The 18,915-nt window shown below is 35.6% G+C and overlaps 1 protein-coding gene across 3 annotated transcripts in view; it reads right to left on the bottom strand.

Annotated features, from left to right (window-relative positions):
- Positions 1 to 18,915, bottom strand: part of LOC120474747 (cadherin-18) — a 218,080-nt gene that overhangs the window by 124,033 nt on the left and 75,132 nt on the right. The window contains exon 4 of one of the 3 annotated variants that reach the window (XM_089122348.1): positions 2,555 to 2,622. The exons of the other annotated variants lie outside the window; for them this stretch is intronic. The gene's annotated coding sequence lies outside the window, so the exon portion shown is untranslated. The remainder of the gene's footprint in view (positions 1 to 2,554; positions 2,623 to 18,915) is intronic. 3 annotated transcript variants of the gene reach the window in all.

The following is an 18,915-nucleotide window of genomic DNA, read 5'->3' as shown; positions in this document are numbered from 1 at the left end:
CCTATGAATGCTAGAGACAGGATATCTGGTGAGTGACCAGAAATATGAGGATTTTATATATGCTGAGGTTTAGACTAGCATACACTGACAGAAGATATCCTCTTTGGGAATATTTGGATATGTAGAAATTCAGAGACGGCTGTGATAGGATCTGAAATTGAGACAAAACGTGTCTTGATCTCACATGACCTCACACTGCTTTAATCCATCAGCCTCCATCGCCCCTGCTGTTTTAGAGTATCAAGAGTCTGTGGGAAGCGAGTCACCTCCAGATACACCTGCGTGCTTCTTGGCATCATCACAGCGACAGCGGAGCTAATGCCAGCTGACGCGACCCCCTCGCTGTGACATGAAGTGTCAGTAGAGGTGCAGACAGCAACGTCTCAAAGGACTAGATTCACAGTCACAGTCAGTGAGTGAAGACTGGACGGCGGACGCAAACACGCACATGCACGCTCGAAAGAGCTGTCGAGCCGTTAGGGAGATTTACACCAACACACACACACATATGCAATTTTGTATAGGTCTTATTGTAACACAGTCTCATCCCAAAAAGTCATATAACTGACGTTTTGGGACGTATTTTGACCATACGTCAATATCCGCCTTTTTAGGGCCCCCTTAAACGTCGGTAGATGGCGATCCCGGGCCGTCATACAACTGACGCTTTACCTTTAACGTCGGTTAGGTGACGGGTTAGGTTTAGGGTTAGGTTTAGGTATGGGGTAGAGTTAGGATCCCATAACCTCATCTACCGACGTTTAAGGGGGCCCTAAAAAGGCGAATATTGACGTATGGTCAAAAGACGTCCCAAAACGTCAGTTATATGACGTCTTGGGATGAGACCGGGTTGCTTATTGATATCTATTCTTACTTACCATGGCATCATCTAGTTCTAATAAATAAATGCAATGGCTTGAGAAGAGAGTACTATTTATTTATTTTTTTAAGAGAACTTAATCCTGTTGGTAAAAAAAAACACAGACTTGCAGTACATTGAAAGAGGGATCCGAGCCATATCTAAAATCAACTATCCAGAACACGCTTCAAACTACTTAGCAACCACCCAGAACGGCATGGAAACTACGCCATGGCAGCAACTCAAAAATAATGATGGAAACCTTGAACCAATTTTCCAAAAGAATGAATCTCTAGCGCAAAACCAATCATACACTAAATATGTATAAATAGGTCTATTCACACTCTTAAATATGATTATTATGAACCGATCATTTCAGTGAATTAAAAACTTACAGTGCGACCAATGTGGCCTGTTTCCTGAACAACTTTATGAGCGGTTAGTTTAGTTGGAGCGGTTACTAAATTATATACATTATAGCAAATGTGATTATATTTTAGATAATTATATGTCAGTCATTTATTTGCCATTGACTTGATTTATAGATAAATGGATAAATGAATAAAGAATTGATTTGAATCCTTTATTGTCACATTAACAATGTGCCGTAATGAGTGAAATTAACATACAGGAGCAATATACAAATGACCATGTTGCGCAGTGTAGCTAAATATACTGTAGCCAGTAGCAGAAAAACAGTTATTTTCAACACATTATGTGCAGTATATAAGTTATAACTGCAAATATACAGATATACACAGTGCACACTGTGAAGAAAATGTTCTATATAGAACCTTAAAAGATTCTATCAGCGCTAAGTATTTGGAACCCCTAAAAGGTTCTATACCGAACCCTTTTTAAAGGTTCAATAATAAGAACCCTTTAGAGTTCTTTGTAACCAGGAAAAATGAACATTTTGGGTTTACTCATTATCATTTGTTTTGTCCTTTCAGGATTAAATATTTCATATTATTGACAAACATGAAGACCCTAAAATGTGTTCATGAATGTGCATGTGAATGATCACAAAATTCAAGATATGGGGGTTAGAAAATCTATCTATCTATCTATCTATCTATCTATCTATCTATCTATCTATCTATCTATCTATCTATCTATCTATCTATCTATCTATCTATCTATCTATCTATCTATCTATCTATCTATCTATCTATCTATCTATCTATATATATATATTTATATATATATATTTATATATATATTTATATATATATATTGTAGTTAATCAATATCACATGAAGAGTGCCATTTCAGTTTTTCTCCGCTAAAAATCAGCATGATTAAAATGTGATATTAAGTTCCTACAACAGTTTAATAAACAATAATTGAATTACAACTACAAAATGTTGCAGAATAATGTAATATATGAATGAATAATTTTTTAAAAAAATCTATTTTTTTTAGCATTAAAGGTTCTTTGGAGTCGAGTAAAGAACCCTATGCTTCAATATAAACCCCAATGAACCCTTTTTTCTAAGAGTGCAGTATAATGCACATGATTGGTATTTCGATGATATGTATTAATCAATGCAGAGCACTGTAAGCTGTGTAGTGCTGCTGTGAAGAGTCCAGTGTTGAAAAGCGGTGTTGAGTCAAGTAAAGTGCATGTATGGCAATGTATATAGGGAATATAGTGATGTGTGTAAGCTGTATCAGTTCTGGCTGTTCATTAACCTGATAGCCTGTGGGAAGAAGCTGTCTCAGTCGGCTGGTACAGGATCGAATGGTGCGAAAACGTCTGCCTGATGGTAACAGAGAGAACAGTCTGTGGGACAAGTGGCTAAAGTCACTAATAATCTTGTATGTCATTTCAAACTTTCTAAGAAAGAAAAGGCGTTGATGTTCTTAAGCACTGTCTCTGCGTGAGCAGACCATGTAAGGTCCTCAGTGATGTGGACACCGAGGAACTATGAAAAGGTTGTTACTACATTTGTGCTAGTTTATAAATATTATTTATAGTTATACATTTGAATTTATATGACATTGATTTGAGTTATTATCTCTAAAAAGAATCTGTAAAAGTCATTAAAAAGCAAACACAGCATTTTTGGCTAAATCCAATAAAAATTTGATTTAGTGAATAATTAGATATATAAAATACTATATAAATATGTTCTGCTGAAACCTGAAATGATCTCAAAATTTGACAACAGACATGCATACTGTCCAGACAGACTTACAGTACATAAATCAGGGTTCTGAAGGTAAAATAAAAAAGGTCATACTAATAAAGTTATTGATGTCTGGACTGATATTAACAGATTGACGTCCCTTTTCCCATTTTTTTCTGGTCTAGTTTTATTCTTGTCCACCGCTGTAAAAAATGCCCACGTCATCTCCACAAAAAACAAAAAACAAAAAAAAAAAAAACCGGGTTTATCACACTAACGTACATATTTTGCGACAGCAAATAAAAATGATTAATTATGAAGCCTATTTTCAAATAAATTGATAATATTACATTTTCTTCAAAACTATCTACATTTTAATGCCTGCAGGAGTCTAATTTAATGCCTTTTAATCCCATTTAAGGCCTTAATTTCCACAAAATCCATTTAATGACTTTAAATGCTGTTTAATACCCAGAGGAAATGTACAGATGTCAGTCAGTCAGTCGGTAATGGAACTGAAATTGCTAAATCCTTACGATTCGATACGACATACCATCAGGCAGTTTCAAAGCAAACACTTCCCACGTTTTCTGCAGAAAACACAGACACAAAAAATCTAGTAATAGTTCAAATATTGAGTTCAGAACAAATTAAGAAATAAAACATGTGGTCCATGAGAATTCATATAAAATGTTTATACAAGCTAAGAAAAACGGATTCAGGGTGTCCTGACATCGTTTTTCAAGGCAGATCGACTCATCTGTCATAGAATCACTGTCAGTAATAATTTGACAGCAGAAAACTGAACATTTCTACACTAATGCTACTATTCAGAGAAAAGAGGAATACTGACAAGAGGGAGAGAATTGCCGTTTCTATCATGTTTGACAAGTAAATGAAGCTTTCGTCATTTAACAAGGCTGTCAGTGGATGACAGCGAGCGATTGCTTGGTTAGTCAGTAGTACGGCTTATAATCTTAACCAACCTTGCTGCTTGAAAATGAGCCTGCCTGTCACGTTTCCTTTTGTTTGCCCACTCTCACAGACAACCTTGACTATCCTTTTCTGCAGACAATCACTCAGAGCACTGACAAGAATGGAGGAAGCCGGCTGAATGTGGCGTCTTTGTTGATCTGAGTATATGTTTGTCATACTCCTGGTCATAGGTTACAGACAGGGTCCAAAATTAACTCTTAGCCACATCTGTCAATTTACAGGCTGCAATATTTCTTACCAAACTGCATTTTTTTTTTAACTAAAATAAACAACAGTGAGATTAACACGCTGTTTTTTTGTTGTTTTTTGTTGTCCCGTGGACATTTATGACAGAGACTGTAAAACTGTATGTTCATCAAGTCGCATGCTATAACTAGCTGAAAAAGCATTATTGAGTTTATGCAACTACAAGAATAGACTGGTTCATTCAATCTACCACTTATATTAATTCAAGGACATCAGGTAGACTTCTCTTTGGGGGAAAAAAAAAAAAGGATTTCAGAAAGCAGGTTTGAGCCAAAGCCACTTGTAGAACTTTCTTTTCAAATCAATACCAAGGCTACTACTATTTCCAATCTAATAAATGGAAAGTCTGAAAGGTTTCTTAAGATAAAATGTTTCGCAGTCAAAATCCATATTAACCTAAAAAATTAATAAATAAATAAAAGCACAAATGATCAGACTCATTTTATTCTTTTCAATGCATTGACTACTTAAAACCCTATAAAGCCTATTTTATAAAATATGCTTAAAGAAGTTAAATAACATCAAAATGGTGCTTCTTTCCTCTGTCCTTACCTTTTTAGTGTTTGACAACTACTTCCTAATATAGTTATAGTTTATATGTGCACTGCCATTCATAAATTGGTGTCAGTAAGATTGTTATATTATTTATGAATACAAATGTATTATTTCAGCGAAAAACGATTCGTTCATTTTGATGAACGATTTCGAACAGGAGAGTCACAAACACGCATCACAGAACAGAGCAAGACCATTTGAGCTTATAAAACTTAAACTTTGTTATTTATTTTTTTAAATGAGCGATCGTTTCGCTTGATACGACCCTTATTCATAATCTGGAATCGTTTAAAGCCATTTGAACAGAATGCAGTTTGCACTGTAACTGCCTTTTGGACCTTGAACCGCTTGGTTACCAGTGAAGTCCATTATGTGGAAAAAAATCCTGGAATGTTTTCATCAAAAAACTTAATTTCTTTTTGACTGAAGAAAGAAAGACATAGGGCTGAGTAATTTTTTTAAAGTGAACTACTCCTTTAATTTATGAACCCAAAATGGTTCTTCTATGACATCTCTGTGAAACCCCCCATTTTCAAACCATTATTGACAGCTTTCCACCAAAGCCTCACGTATGCAAACTATAATGAGCAAAATTAACAATATGGGGTCAGCGTGTCTATACGCTGCACTCCTTGCGGCAGACAATTTACAATGCAAGTCTAATTATCCCCATGTTTGACTTCAGTCTGAGAAATAAACAAGGTTTGCAACCAGCGTGCACTTCCACTGGATGAGCAAAGGATCTGGATTTTCTACTGATGCAGAGAAAATAAGCGTTCCACAGTAGTGTTTATCTGCTACCGATGTACACACACTTTCTTACAGAGTGTCTTTGGTCTATTCAATGTGCTGCGGTAATCCAGGGCCAGGAAACGCTCTCCCACAGAGAAGTGAGGCGGATCACAAATGTTCTCAGCCTGTGGATCCGCATGTGGGCCTGATTCTCTCTCACACACCTCTTTATCGCTTTATCCCTGTCTATTCCTTCTTTATTTCTCGTTTTTTTTTTATGCCTCCCTCTTTTGGTATTGTGCGAGCAGAAAGGAATTGCTGCATTAAATGTCCCTCCATTTGGACCACTGAATCTGTGCCGTGACCCAATTCATAATGTGTTTTCAGATCCTGCTTTATTCTTAAATGTAAACTGTGCCATTTCGTTTTGTGTTAAAATACTTCAAATCCCAATATGCAGAAACTGCTCTAAGTAATTCAAATGCTCTATTTTAGTAACATGTTTCTTAAAGAGGTTAAATTCTTCACTGGGCATCTTAAAACTTAGCTAAATATTCCGTATTTTAACATACTTTACTGCATTATCATTTACAAATGTTTACATATTTGGCAATAATTTGAAGCCTGCAAATAAAGTGCATATTCATTATATTGGATTTGCAATGCCTTACAATTAAACTTAATTTTCATTAATAATTGGAAGGATAGATTAGGGTCCATTCTCAATATTAACTAACTACGACTTTTACATTTACGCTTTTACCTCAATAAACTCCTAATTCCTGCTTATTATTGATATGTTAGTCAAGTTAAGTAGTTATTGTGTAGGATTAAGGGATGTAGAATATGGTCATGCTTTTGATATTAAAAAAAAGTGTCAGATTTTTTTTTTATTCTATTAAAAATAGAATAAAAAATACAAAATAGAATTTTTTATTATTTTTATTCTATTATCATGTATATATATATATATATATATATATATATATATATATATATATATATACACACAGACTATGAAGAGTTCAGATACAAAAGCCTCTAAATGCCATTTGAAATTTTCTTCTTGAATGATGATTTTTATCAAACTTATTCAGTAATTTCACTTAAATAACAATTAATAGGTAATCATCATTGCCATTTAAGTGAAATCACTGAACTTAAATTTACAAGCTTGATAAAAATTATCATTCTAGAAGAAAATTTTAAATGGCACTTAGAGGCTTTTGCATCTGAATATATATATATATATATATATATCCAAAGCGACTTAAAATTGCTATATATGTCAGAGGTCGCATGCCTCTGGAGCAACTAGGGGTTAAGTGTCTTGCTCAGGGACACATTGGTGTCTCACAGTGGATTCGAACCCAGGTCTCTCACACCAAAGGCATGTGTCTTATACACTGCACCATCACCAGCACCCTAATTACATAATTACACCACCCTATTACATAATACTTGTTGGAAATTGTAATGTAAATGTAGATTGTTGCACACATTTATAAGAATCATTCAGGCTTCAAATGCTCCAGAATGATTTCTTCATGTTAGACAATGTTCAGGCATCACATTCCTTCAAATAAACTAGTTCAGAGACTCAGCTCTAATCTACCATACCTTGGTAAATCCTCTTCCCCAAGTGTAAGCCTGTTATATTTGGTGCTCACTGGTGTACAGTATCCCTGGGTTTTCCGAGTGTAGGGTGTGTGTGTGTGTTCTGTTCTACATGAAGGATTCACAAAGAGCCAGAGAAACGCTTCTGTAATCCACAGGTCAAACATGGAACTAGGTAAATGTGAATGTGCTCTAAATACGACTGGCTTACAACAGCGCCTGGCCGTGTTGAGTGTGTGGGCGCCAGTTGTAGACACACAGATAATCTTCTTTCAGGTTGAATGGCATAGCCAGGTCAAGTGGAGAGAGGCCAAGAGCAACATAATACAGCATAAAGGGTCAGGAAACATCATCAGGATACTCACGCATGATTCAGACTGCTAAATATGGATCTGTTTACGCTATATGCTAGTAAGATGCTGCATAACAAAATCCCTACTGCATATTTTAATCTTAATTCATGACTTGTTCTAATAGTATGAATATGTGTAGCATGAATTAAATTGTGGTCGTAATCATGTGACATACAGCATCAGTTGTTTATTTTGCACTACACATCAAGTAACAACCCAAAATGAGTTTATGTAAATGTGTTTGTCTAACACAGTCTCATCCCAAGACGTCATACACCGTTAGAAGAAAAGGTTCTATATAGAACTTTAAAGATGAACTGAACTGAAATTTGAAAAAAGGTGACATAACAGATGTATTTTATTAATTATCATTGGTACAATTTTTAAAATGGCAGAATTTGTTAAAAGGGATACAATGGTACATTGAAAGTGTTGTTTTTGTTACACGGGCGCCGCCATGTTGGATTTCAACATTCGACCACGTCACTGGCATGGTAAGCCACTCCGTTGCCTACCCGCACCAGCAGAACAGCCGTAGCTTGTAAACAGTCTGAGGCGCGCTGACATGGCTGAAGAAACAGAATTTTTAGCGACACACTATCTAAAGATATGTACTTTCGTCAATGAGTACATGAAACGTCTGACAATGTCTGCATTAAATGTTTTATTTACACAAGTTACAAGTTCAACACATCACGTTAACGTTACTCGAATCCTTGATATTCGGCTGAGGGGAAAAGATTCCTGATGTATAGTTCACTGTAAAGGATGGGATTCTCCTTCCTAAATGCACCCTCGCCCATAGAGTGAACTGCCAGTACGCTGTTAATCTAAACAGTATGAGAAAAGTATAACAAGTTAGCCCAGCCGTCGCCTATTCGTAAAATACCCTGCTACTGATGGGGCGCTCGCGTCTCAGCTCGGACATCCATTAGAGACAGCATAGCCTCCTCCAACACGTTTCTCTCACCGAACAGCATACGAAATGAACGGTGCATGGTGATGCATTTTTCGCCGATCAATAAATGTTCCATGTTGACCTCTCTGCAAAAGATGGACTCCTGTGCAGTATGCATACTCCACAGCGCTCGCGCCCACAATCACTTCTCCCCAAACGATCCTGTACTGTAAGTGAAGCCTAAACCTGATCGTAGTCAGACACTACCGGCCTGTCCCTTGCGGGCTCAAATGCGTAATCCATGCCGTTAAAAGTGCTCATTTTCGTCTGTGTATATAGGACCTGCAGCTGTTGTTTATGGTGCTCCGCGGGTCCTACCATGCCAGTGACGTCATCGAAATTGTCAGCGCTAACAAGCGCAATTTTGCGTTGCTTATGAAAAGCTATATTAATATTTTTTATTCAAATGTTTAGTGTAATTTACTTTTAATTGTCATAAACAACACGTTTTCATCGTCGATTTTTTTCAGTTCAGTTCATCTTTAAAAGTTTCTATCAGCACTACGTATTTGGAACCCCTAAAAGGTTCTAAACACTCCCTCTGGGTTCTATATAGAACCCTGGGGTTCCGTACTTGGCCAATAGAACCTTTTACAAAAAAAAGTTCCAAAAAAAGTTTTTGGAGTTCCATATATGAAGCGGGGGATGGAACCATTTCTGGTTCTAAATAGAACCATTTCTTCTAAGAGTGTACACTCTTAGAAGAAAAGGTTCTATATAGAACCTTAAAAGGTTCTATCAGCGCTATGTATTTGGAACCCCTAAAGGTTCTATACACTCTTTAAAAAAGGGTTCCTCTGGGTTATATAGAACTCTGGGATTCCATACTTGGCCAATAGAACCTTTTACCAAAAAAAAAAAAATGGTTCTATATAGAACCATTTTGAAGTTCCATATATGAAGCAGGGGATGGAACCATTTCGTCTAAGAGTGTACAACTGACCCTTTTGACCATACATCAACATCCGCAGTTTTGCGGTACCCTTTAACGTCAGTTAGATGACGATCCTGAGGTGTCATCCAACTGACGCTAACGTCAGTTAGGTGACGGGGTAGGTTTAGGGTACCCTAAAACGGCAGATATTGACGTATGGTCAAAAGCGTCAGTTGTATGACGTCTTGGGATGAGACTGCGCTGGTTTGACAATTTCAAACAATGTGCGTGTGTGTGTGCGCGCAATAATGTAGTCACGGACTAATATGTGCCATAGACTTAACGTCATTAGTTTTCAGATACACATTATCTATACACTCTGAAAAATGCTGGGTTGTTTTAACCCAACTTTGGGTCAAATATGGACTAACCCAGCCGTTGGGTTAAATTTTTACATTACATTTTTAACCCAACATTTTGGGTTTGTCCATATTTGACCCAAAATTGGGTTAAAACAACCCAGCATTTTTTAGAGTGTACCATATCCAGACCAAAAGGACACAACTGTGAGATGATCCCTGCCATATCGGAGCACAGTCTTATTTCACACACCATAAAACTTCATTATTTAAGTACGTCCTTGCAATAGCAAGAGTCTGTGAGCTCCAGGGTTTTTCATTGACAGTCTCACCTGTTCACTCTTAAGGAATATGAAATATTTAATAAATCTTTAGTGTTGCCATAACTCGTAAGATAGCAGGGGGTTGTTTTTCAAAGCAACTAAAAGCAGAAAACACTTTGATCTGAAAAGACAGGATTGTTTGAAAGAAGCTAAACTAGAACAGCTTTGTAGTCTGTGCCTATACTGTTCTTCTTCAACTGGAAAGATCTATGGATTCGACACATCCAAGATGCATTTGAAGGTCATTTACATAATGTTAAATTAGTTTGGCATTTTGCAACAGCGCATCACCCACAATTAGTGACATCATGCATTCGGACACCCTCATGCTGTTACAAATGCATGATTTTCTATCTTCTGTGGAAAACAATAGCCTACAAGATATGTTACGATTTAGTTTTGAATGGCCTCGCCGAAATCAGTTCTTTCTTCAAAATATGCAGGTTTGAAATAACATGAGGGTGAGTAAATTATGACAATTTTCTAATTTCAATGATCTGACACTTTAAATATTTTCTGCATTTCTTATCTTTAAGAAATATGAGGATTTTTTTTTTTTTTAAAGCATATAATTCCTCTTTGAAATAACTGTCTGGTCCCTATTTTTGATTACACTGGTCGAACATCACAAAGTTTTTTGAATAAATTGCTTCTTCATGTATTGGAGTCTTTTCAGAGCTGACTTTTCCCCTCTCAAAACTTACTTTATATTAGCTCTGCATTCAATAATACTCACTGAGAACAGTGTTGTTATTGTTAACTAACTGAAATAAAATACAAATTTGATGAAAAACTTGTTAAACAATTAACTGAAAAAAGGGTGCAAGTAACAACCAGTGTTGGGCATGTTACTTAAAAAAAAAAGTAGTAATAGTTAGTAGTTACTTCTCACAAATAGTAACTGAGTTAGTAACTGAATTAATTCATTATAAAAGTAACTAATTACCAGGGAAAGTAACTATTGTGTTGTGTAAATGTTAAAATATCCCTACTGTATGTCAAATAACTTGGATGCACCCAATATTAAATATGTTAAATTAATTAAATGGACATTATAGAATAAATTACAGTAGTATTATAAAACATTAATCTGCACTTGTGTACACTAATCTGGACAATGTGAGATACACCAATACAATTCAATATATTATTTTAAATATTATCCTTACTGTAGTAGAATAATAAAACATAATTTTAGACATTTTAATATTTAATATTGCACAGACCGCAACTGGCCCACAAATAAGTCTAAAAATAAATAATGCTTAAATGTACCAAAAATGAATAAACAATATTAAAAGAAATGGACATACACTATTTGTAGTCAAAATTAAAATGATAAACAGGAAGCTCCCAGAACCTGAATTACCAGAACGTTCCCTGCAGGTTATGTTTTAGTTTTTTTTTTGTTTTGTTTAACCATCTTAATTAATTACAACGTTGCAGATGATACCAACAGGCTACAGAGATTATTCTAATGCTGAAATTAGTAATATTTTTTTTTTTAATAAAAAAACTAAATAATGCTCGGACACACTTGGTATCTCCCGAGCACGCTCTCGCATTGTCGAGCATGCTCGCAGCGTTCGCTTCGCTTTAGTCACAACCGCACACACACACACACACACACACACACACACAATAGGAAAAAAAACTTTGCAGGTCCTATGGCGGAAAGAGCCGACTCGGATGGAAACCGCTTCAGTGAGCTCAATTAGGATATAGTAACGCCGCATTTTTTTGTCATTAACGGTAACGGTGTTTTAACAGGGGATTACTCGTTTGATTACTTGTTACTGAGAAAGATAATGCCGTAGAAACTCCCGTTTATTTATAGCACCGTTTTTCCCATCACTGGTAACAACATTATTAAAACTGAAATAAATTAAAGCTAAACTAGCGTTTTTATCAAGTTTTGCAATGCAATGTTGTCATAAATATAGATTTTCGATAAATATTGATACTGAAATATCTGAAATGCTTCCAATACTCATTTTCCATAGATACAGCTCCATACCAGCTGTACTCTCTCTCATTTCTCCGACAGCGAGTTATAACATAAACCTGTCTTACTTTTTATTTATTTACTTATTTATTAGGGACCATGTACAATTTCTAACATAAATGTTGCCATTTGATGCATTATACCAGATTTAGCCATAGGCTATTTTACATCTGCAGTCCCCAGGCAGGGTACAAATAAAAACAAACTCACTAAAAACACATTTTATCAACACCACATCAGCTTCCTGAGTACAGATTTGAGTAGAGCTCAGAAAGGATTTCAGTTCTGACTTAAAACTTAATGGAATTGCAGCTCTTTACGTCATTCGCTATTGTATTCCACTTTAGATTGTCTAAAGGTTGAATGACAGAAAGGTATATTAGTCAAAAATGGAAACTATTCAAGTTGCTATTCTCACTCACTCACTCACTCAATCACTCACTCATTGACTCACTCACTGACTCACTCAATCACTCACTCACTCACTGACTCACTCACTCACTGACTCACTGACTCACTCACTCAATCACTGACTTACTCACTCACTCACTCACTCAATCACTGACTCACTGACTCACTCAACCACTCACTCACTCACTGACTCACTCAATCACTCACTCACTCAATCACTCACTCACTCAATCACTCACTCACTCACTCACTCACTCATTGACTCACTCACTCACCCATTCACTCACTGACTTACTCAATCACTCACTCAATTACTCACTCACTCACTCACTCACTGACTCACTCACTCACTCACTGACTCACTCAATCACTCACTCACTCTCTGACTCACTCACTCACCCACTCACTCACTGATAAAATAAAACAAATAACTCCATTGGAGAATATATATATATATATATATATATACAGTATATATATATATATATATATATACAATAAAGAAATTGTTATATGAGTATTTCTTAAAAAAATAATACTTCAATCAAAAAATAATGTTAATAAATGCAACCTTTGAATGCAAATGCTGTAGAAGTATTGTTCATTCTTAGTTCATGTTAAAAGTAAGGTAGTTAACTAATGTTAACTAATGAACCCCATTGTAAAGTGTTACCAATTTACTAATGTTAACTAATGAACCTCATTGTAAAGTGTTACCAATTTAACTATATATATATATACTGTATATATATATATATATATATATATATATATATATATATATATATATATATATATATGAGCATGACTTGAAGGCAGCATGGGTGACAAACCAACATGTGTATACTAGAGCTCAGTTCGCAACGCTCACATCCGAGCATATTTGCATCACACTTCCTTTCATGTAGGTGTAGATAAATTACAGAGTGTCGTGGCCAGTTACCAAACATGGTAAACATGGAAATGAAGTGTTAATTGCCAGCAGAACGAGTGCTATATCCCCATATCTTGCTCTTTAAATCTCTTCCTCTTTCTTTCACAGCTCTCTCTTCATTGATAACAGGTACATGCTTTGCTCACAGATGGCTGTAAGGCCAGCTAATCTCACTGTAGTTAAAGACCATCTGCCTCAACTAGACTCCAGGCATTCAAAATGGCCGCAGTGAGTTATGACACAGACAGCGTCGGCACTCTTTACCACCCGACGTGTACTTTTGAGAGTTTGCGATTTGTAACAAGAGTCCGTATAGTGGCAGAATTGAGTAGACCCAGGTGCACATATGACATACACAGATTCATTCTTGCTTGACCACACAGGAAAAGTGAAGTCATTGTGGTTATAAGCAGAAAATGCTGGTGAGGTCTGTTTGCCAGCTTGCTTGCAGGCGCACACACACAGAGCCGTGACTGTGTTTAGACCTAATGGTGGAGCAGCTCCAGGAATTAAGCGGTGCCCACGCTGGTCTGCTTCAGGGGCAGTTAAGAGCCAGTCCAACCCCAGGAGGGATCACTCTGCCCAGGGACGAAGGTTTGCGGCCTTCCCCTGGAAGCACACGAGCTGGAAAACCTGTACGGATCTGGCAGGCTCACCGCAGAGGTCGATATAAGAAGCAATGGGACAGTAAAAACGGATTAATGGATTTACGTGAGATGGGAAGAATCAACAACACTCGTGATGGGGACAGTTGGCTTTGCATTGTTCAAGACTGAAATATCCTATAGCTCAACTTATTGAAATAGGAAGTTAAAGTTTACGACACATCTGTGGCCTTGCTAGTCAGAAACAGATGGTGTTAGAGGGAGGGATACTATTATTGTAAAGCATTTAAAGCATTTAAACAATGTAAAGGAGTTTTCAGTATATTTTGGTGCAAAATAAATACTTTTCACAGTTTAATTGTGGATTTCTGCAGTGAATTAATATTTTATTTATGGCGTATTATATTGCCTTGTAGTATTGAGTTCATATTCTAAATAGACCTCACCATTTAACAGAACATTTTACATATAGATATAGTAAAACACCATTTTACTACTTTTTCTTTCTTTCTCATATATACATATATATATATATATATATGAAGAGCTCTTTTCCAAAACGCTATAAATCCATTTCAATAGTTTTCAGGAAAACTACATTTTTTACCTAGACCCACACATTTTGTGAATATTCAAATTATCCTGTTTAAATGTTTTATTGGTTCAGTCTGAACATTTTGAACAATAATTATTAAATCAAACAACAATATTGTTAATGATAATTTAAAAGTTAATTTTATTTTTTCCCAAAACGCTATAAATCGAAATAAACCTCAAACAAATAGTACCAATTTCAACACATGCATGAAAAAAACAAATTATTAATACCAATTTCAACATATGCATGAAAAAAACGAATTATTAAAAATGATCAATATATGATAATGATATTCAAAAAAGGGATGGGCACCCCTCCAGCACATGCACACACACACACAGGCTACATAACATGTGAGCAAAGCGGAGCAGCATGACGCTTAAATATAAGTTAAAAAAAAAAATAAAATAAATAAACATTTCACATTTGTTTTTAATAATATTACATTACTTATTTTTATTATTTCATCTATGTTGAGTAGGCTATGAAAAGGGAACCGCATGAGATGAGTAAGATAGGATCAAAATTCAAAAGCTGCCCAATATCGGAAAATATTTGGAGTGCGTCAGACATGATTTTGACCACTTATTAAGTTTTGTTTTGTAGAAAGCTTGTAAATTTCGTTTCATATAAATTGTATCTTCATTTTAATAAATGTTTCATCGACAAATTGACTGGATTAATACATTAGAAGTAAATATCAGACAATATAATCAGGACACAGAGGCGCGCAGGTGAACCGGAGCGCGTCTCATAATATGAACCGAAACACCGCGATACTTGCCTCACACAGGCCTGAGAACTAAGCTACAGAAAGCTTTAAATATCTACTTTTAAACAAAACAATTAAAAACTAAAATAAATTGGCAACTCTCTGCGTATGTAGGCTAATTCGAAGTATGCGTTTCTCTATGCGCGTTCACTGCGAAGATGGCGAGTAAGCATCATCAACTTTATCTTTGTTGCTGACACTGACAGAAAACACTAGTTTATTAATAAACAATTCAAATGTTTCATGCATAATCATTACTTTTGCCGGTTCTTTGTGGCAAGCTTTATGCATACGTTGAGATGCGGAATATGCAATTAAAAACGCTCATATGGTTTCTCTCCCATTTAATTAAATCAATATATGTGATTACTGATCATACAAATGGCTTAAATGATCTACTACTAGTCGACTAGAAAACTAGGACTCATTTTGAGGAATGAATGAACATAATAAACCTCTGTTCAGAGTGCCGCCGTGCTGGATTGTGTAGAGCGCTCATTGAATTTGAGGATTTATCGTGTTTAGGCTAAAAACAGGGCTGGTGCTTATCGCGGCTTGGGAAGAAACTGTATCTTGCAGTACATTTTAAACAAGGAAATATAGCGATTCGGCATGAAACGTTGATAGAGCAGTGAAAGGGTTCTGTCCGCAGCAGAATGACACGACAAACTCATTTTTTTTTAAAAATGTCGTTTAACGCGTTTTGGAAAAGAGCTCTTCATATATATATATATATATATATATATATATGGTAAATAGACCATTGAAAATCGATAATAACATTATTATTAATATTATTATTTCAATTCCCCTTAATGATATTGTTTTAGCATTGCGGTTTTGTGACATTAGTGCTTTTTATTTATTTATTTATGAAATGTTTGTGCATTTAATATAACTGAATCAAACCAACTGGTAGTTATGTTAGACTAACAGAAGTAATTTGTAAGCATTAGATAACTTTTAAGACTTTTAACTTTAGATAACTTTTAAACAATTAAGAGGCCAGAGAAAATGATCAAATAAATAGGCCTATGCATTATTGTAAACATGCTTTGCTTCTGTTTTCGAGAGAGAGAGAGAGAGAGAATATATATATATATATATATATATATATATATATATATAGTTTTTTGCCACCCCCCCCCTCTTATTTTTAGTTGTTTTTTTTTAAAAAACGTATTTTTTTAGTTGTTTTTTTTTCTCTTGTTTTAACCCTGCTAACCTCATCAAGCCTGCCTGACACAAACATCGATCCCAAATCCTATTAGAAGCACTTCCTCTGCTCTCCAAAACCCCCGAACAAGTATGAGTGTGTCTGAGCAGCTTTTTACAAAGAAAACTGACAACCCCCTGATAATTAAGTGCTCATATATGTGTGGTTACATTAGATGCTGTGCCATCCATACCTGTGATTTTTACCCAATGCTGGCTGTGTGAAAGAAATCTCAATAGATGCTTTAAGAACTGGCAAGATAAAGTGCAAAGAATAATTTACAAGTGTTTTAAAGAATTGCAAATGTAAAACGAGGGGATAAACAACCACAAGGCCAGGTTGTCAATCTGTTTAATGATTACTGAAAACTTGTTAAAATGTGTGTTAAGTTTCAGCATGTGTTAAGTTGACAGTTTCAGCTACAGATTTATCTTCTACCAAATGCTTTTGTTAAACTAACATGAAACCGTACTCGGTTACATACGTAACCTCGGTTGTCTCACGAGAGGTTCTCTCGTATTGCGTAAGTTAGCTTACGCTACAGGTAAAGTAATCTTTTCTCGAGATATTGAAGCCAAAAATTATCTTTAATTTTTCATGTATTGTCAACGCAGTGCAGCAGCAAGCAGAACTAGAGCTTCAATATGGCTTCAATATCTCGAGAAAAGACGACTTTACCCGTAGCGTAAGCTAACTTACAAATACGAGTGAACCTCTCGTAAGAGAACTGAAAGATTTTTTTTTTTCTTTGCGCATAACATCCCAGTGTAAGAGTCCTGGGTGTCAAGTTTAGCCTTAGCTTACACTATACTGTTGGTAAACTTGCGCAATACGAGAGAACCTTTTGTAAGAGAACTGATTTTTTCTTTCTTCCCAGTATAAGAGTCCTGGATGTCTTATTTACCCTGCAGGCAGTTTAATGGAAAACGACACGGCTCAGACACCTCTGTCGAGCAGACGTGGTGGAAATCTTGTATAAGTGACGCAATCCCTTTAATGTGATTTCTTCTCCTTAAGATGATAAAGAGGGATTACTACAAGAATTAGCAGCGAGTTTTTACCTGCAACATGTCACATCCCAGAATGCACGTCTGCTCGCCTCTCCAGTTAGAATGAGAACGCGAGCCCACGATTTATCACCCGTACTAACGTCGCTGTGTTACAGTGGTGACAAAGGAAGCCTCATTTGACTTGTTTGCCCTGTATTATCCCGTTACACAGGCTAATGAGTAAGTGATTAGCATGCCAGCCTTCCTCCATTAGCATGCGCTGGGATTCAGGATGATTTGTTTCGTCAGGTTATCGTTGCCTCTGCAATTCATTTGAGGCAGACAGCAGCGAGGGGCGGAGGGCAGATGCTAATGACTGTAAATCATTGATAAACACATTTTTACAGTTGTTGTCACAAATTTACTCTTGTTGACTATTCAAGCTCGGATCACAAAATAGAAAAAGAAAACTGAAGCTTTATAATATATAGTTTGTCTCTAAATATTGCACAAAACATTATATTATTGCATTACATTACATTAATTATATTATTTTTTTTTTATGAATTCTATTCACAATTTGTTTTTTGCAGTGTTTGGTTAAATTTAGTTATTTCACTGGGAACTACAAACTATAAACTGCTGTATTTTTATTAACTAATATTGACAAAGATTAATAAATACTGCAACAAATGTATTGTTCATTGTTAGTTCATGCTAATTCATCACATGAAGAGTTCAGATGCAAAAGCCTCTAAATGCCATTTGAAATTTTCTTCTAAAATGATCATTTTTATCAAGCTTGTATATTTAAGTTCAGTGATTTCACTTAAATGGCAATGAAGATTACCTATTAATTGTCATTTAAGTGAAATTACTGAACTTGATAAATACAAGCTTGATAAAAATAGTCATTTTAGAAGAAAATTTCAAATGGCATTTAGAGGCTTTTGCATCTGAACTCTTCACATGTTAATTAATGTTAACTAATGAACCTTATTGTAAGTGTTACAGATGAACCTCTATGAACAGCAACTCTATGTTGAAATGTTCAACAGGAAACTCTGGCTTTTCTTTGAGCCCAGACTTTCCAACATGGGGCGTCCCGGCTAAAGCCTTACACACATTTTAAAAATAGAATAAACACCTAGAAAAAGTTTGAGTCTAAAAAATCTTATGCATATGTTGCTTTTTATTAGTTATACATTTAATTTTTATTTATTATATATAGTTTGCTCTAAAACTGCTGGCTGCATTAAATAACCAGCATAACCAATCTGTTTTGTTCAGACAAAAATAACTTGAACACTTGTTATCTTGAACTGTAATTACAGCATCTCAACTGAGTCTGTAGTTCTCTGGTCTTTTGGCTTCTGGCAAA

The sequence above is a fragment of the Pimephales promelas genome, chromosome 17 (assembly GCF_988280905.1).
Source record: "Pimephales promelas chromosome 17, fPimPro1.hap1.1, whole genome shotgun sequence".
Lineage (NCBI taxonomy): Eukaryota > Metazoa > Chordata > Actinopteri > Cypriniformes > Leuciscidae > Pimephales > Pimephales promelas.
This window is presented reverse-complemented; position numbering and strand designations above follow the sequence as displayed.